Below are 4,257 nucleotides of genomic sequence, written 5' to 3'. Positions count from 1 at the left end.
TATACTCCATCTGCAACCCTCATTCCGGACTCTTATGATAATCATAAGGCCCTAAAATATATTACTTTTAAACTATTCTCTCCCTCATCGGCTTCAATGCAGTAAACATAATTTATCCAGTTTTTCTCAGTCTTACCCCCACCCTGATGTCAGCCTCCTTCTACATATAGTATTTGTCCTTTTGTTTCGGGATTTTTAATTTAAACAGGCTGTCTCAGGGATTAGCTAGGAAGTAGAAACGAAAGGGAAATGGATTTGTACTGGCCTAGAAGACAGGAGACCTGGTTCTAGTTCCAGCTATGCCTATTAAGGAGAAAAATTCTCTCTAGGTCTTCTCAGCTTTCTCATTAGTAAAATCTGTTCATTTATCCCTTCCAGACGGATACACTGTGTGGTGATGGTTTGAAAGTACTGTTTTTGTGGGAGCGTCCTTTCAAGCTCTGACCACTAGAGGGTAGTAGAATCCAATCTCTCAGAGTATATTTAGATTTGCGTGCGTTTCGTTGGTTTGGGAACTTGGGGAGAATACCTTGGGCATGCTTGATCCTGGGAGAACTTTACACTCCTTAGACCTAAGTACTTCCTTATTTCATCTCACATCATCAGGCTCATAACAGCCCAAGGAAGCGGAGGCATTGAGATGGCTGGAACTGGAGATTAAGAACAGGGAGTTTCTCCTGATAAGATCCTGGGTTAGAAACTACCCAGCCTTAGAAGCGGGATTGAGGCGAGGTAAAAGGAGGAGTGAGAAAAGCAGATTAGTGCCCCTCCCTAAAATCGTCCTTTTATTCCATCCAGGTTCCAGAGCTGCGTTTTAATAGACTGTCTCTTCAGGACTTAGTTAAGAATGAAGAGGCCCAGATTCAAGCTGCCTGGTTTCAGCTGCAAGAGGAAATGCAAATGGATTTCTATTCCCAGTGGACCTGGAGTGGGGTGGAAATAGGTCCTGTGTCTCCTAGAGCTGAGTTACAAAGGGATGACTGCTGTTATTTTTACCTGTAATTTCTTACATAGAAGCTTCATTCTCTGAGAAACCAAGACTGTAGACAGTGGCCAAGGCTGCAGTGGGGGTGCAACCCAGGAATCTGTTACTATATTGGGGCTTTTCACCTCCTGATCCCAATTCTTGATCCTTGGAGGAAACAGCATAGGAAGGGTGTGGGGAAGAAAGCAAGATAGAAAGACTGGAATGTTAGTTACCCCTTAAAGTTGAGGGCCAACAATAGCCCACCCAACTATAGGGTTCCCAGAGTCTGGAATGGCTAGTCCTGTTTTCCCAGATCGTGATAACATCACTAACTTCATTGCTCTGTCCTTGGTTTAAATTGGAAAGACAGTTTCTCCATAAGGCAGATGACTGGCTAGCTGCCCAGCAGCTGGATTCAGATCTGTCTCACTTCTAAGATTTAAGAGAGGAACTTCCCCGGGGGTAGGGCCATTTTGCTTAAATCATATTGGCCTATGTGCCCATTTCAGGCTTTTGTTTTTGCTTTGACCATTCTGCCAGACTCTCCTTTTCTTCTTCTCTTGGATAGGAAAGGGAACTCTACATTCCAGGGACTTTTTCAGCTCCTATTTCCCAAATTTATTTTTCTTCTGCTGACTTCCACTCTGACTCTGAGTCCTCAGCCTAGTGGCAAGAAACTGCACTGCAATCCTAGAGGTAGGCGGTTCGAATCCACCACCTGCTCTGGGAGAAGGAGGGGTAGCCTCCTCCTGTACCAGTCAGATCTGATTTGACGGTACACACACACACAAAAAAATTAAAAAAGAAGACATTTCTGAGATACAACCTCCTGTTCAGTACCTCTTCTTGTACTACCAAGTAGCTAGAAACTTTTATCCATTGCTGCCATAACCCCAGATCCTGGAGGGGAGGAACTGCTCAGGGCTCTGACTCCCCTGGTAGTCTGAACCAAGCCCCTGTTTTGGGGAGCTGTGGTGGCACTGTAGTTTGTAGGGAGTTGCACTGCTAGCTCACAGGTGGCGCCATCCTGGTAGTTTAAATTCACCAGGGGCTTCACAGGACAATGATAGGCAGTTTCCTCCAATGCAATAAACAGCCTCAGAAAACCCACTGGAGATGACTGTCATAGTATGAACCATGTCCATATTTTAGAGGAGAAAAAAAAGCCCACGTGGGGGGGGGGTGAATGAAAGAAGACAATAGGAAAGGAAATTAGTTCATCTGCTTTTCTATGATTCAGGCACATCACTAAGGTTAGTGTCACCACTCCCATGGATCTCCTCCCATAATAGACAATACAGAATCCTTAGTAATGTTTATTATCAAATTTAATCATAGGATAACACACATACCCAAAACAGAAACCCCAATGCTGTAGAATTAATTCCAACTCATGCTGACCCACCATCATATTTCTGAGGCTGGAAGTATTTTATTTTTTATTTTATGTTGGTTTGCACACAAAATTCATATACATTGTGTTTCACACTATCCTTCATACACTTTGTGTTTCCTAGAATCATTCCCATTCCTTGTGTTTTTGAGACTGTAAATCTTAGGGCCTCAATCTTTCTCCCAAGAAGCAACTGTTGTGTTTGAAGAACTGTTGACCTTCCAATTATTAGCCCAGTACTTAACCCACTATGCCACTAGGGTTACTTTTAATAATAAAATAATATACAATAAGTATAGTTGTCAATTGCTTAAAACACTTTATTTTATTTTATTTTTTAAAAAATCATTTGTATGTGTGTGTGTCATCAAATCGGATCTGACTAATACAGGAGGATATTGCCCCTCCGGTGTACCTCTGGGATTGCAGTGCAGCTTTTTGCCACTAGCCCACCAGAACTCCCCATTAAATACACTTTTTAAAAATTCTAAGAAAAGGTGAGCTCTGGTGGCCTAGTGGTAAGAAGCTGCACTGTAATCCCAGAGGAGAGTGGTTTAAATCTACCAGATCTTTTGCTGGAGAAGGAGGGACAATTTTTTCCTGTACCAGTCAGATCCGGTTTGATGGTACACACACAGAAAATAATAAAAATTAAAAAAAATTTTAAGAATACTAACAACAAAATTGAAAATCTTTCTAAACGTTGAATTATGTTATTAATCATAACATTTTGAATAACTGAGTAGAACTCTTTTCCCTCCCCTTTCCTTTAATTACTATTTCATCTTTAAAAAGTAAAAAATACTACCAAAATATTTTAGCTAAAACCAAACAAATTGACAAAATCAGTGACTATAAACACACCATCAGCAACAAATAAGACAGTAGATGTGTATTGAATGCAGATGAAACTGTGTGATTTGAAGCATCATTGTAATTGAGTAATAATGACAGTTCTGACCAGAGCACATTGGAAAGTTAAAAAAGTTAAGAGTTTCTCCTGGCAACCCTATGAACAAAAGACCTGAACACTTGTATAACTTTCATCCTTTCTCCAGGTTCGTAGGGTTTGCAGAGGCAAGCGATCTGTGGAAGTGGATGCCACTCCTGCTTCCAAGCTTGTTTCAACCGGGGAGCTCCACCAAACACTGTTCATCATGGGAAACCATTCTCGCATTTGACACATCAGTGTCACAGTGTTCAGCTTCACAGCAACCACGAGTTACCTCTGTACAGCAAGTGGACAGACCAGGCCTATTTGACCTAGAAGAATGCTTGACCAAAAACAATTATAAACAGGCCTGAGGGCCGCAGATTAAAATCACCCACCTTTGGCTTGGTAGCATCACTTTCTGTCCACTAGGCCAACTGATCTCTTTATGCTGTTGTTGTTAAGTGCCGTTGAGTTGTAGACGACTCATAGTGATCCTATGAACAAAAGACCTGAATACTTGTATAACTTTCATCCTTTCTTCAGGTTCATAGGATTTCTGGAGGCAAGCTATTTCAAAAGTGGATGCCACTCCTGCTTTCAAGCTTGTTTTAATTGGGGAGCTCCACCAAACAGTGTCCACCATGGGTAACTATTATCACATTTGACACATCAGTGTCACAGTGTGACATCAAACTAAATTTGATAAATTTAGTTACCAGAATATTATCTTATTTTCCAAACACAGTGTCCAGTAAAAACAAACAAACAAACAAACAAACAACAAAACAAATGCAAAACCCTGACCTTCATTCAGAATCAGTTCCCTGTGCTTCAGCTCAAGTTGAGGCTGGCAGCTCATAGTAGGACGGCCAATGATCCAGACATAGATGTCATTTGGCATGAAAATACTATAAACAGTTATTTTAACCTTGATCCTTTTAACAGTGTCTCCTGGTATGGACT

This window comes from Elephantulus edwardii, unplaced genomic scaffold (assembly GCF_000299155.1).
Source record: "Elephantulus edwardii isolate Elephantulus edwardi_28Jun2011 unplaced genomic scaffold, EleEdw1.0 scaffold00168, whole genome shotgun sequence".
Classification (NCBI taxonomy): Eukaryota; Metazoa; Chordata; class Mammalia; order Macroscelidea; family Macroscelididae; genus Elephantulus; species Elephantulus edwardii.
This window is presented reverse-complemented; position numbering follows the sequence as displayed.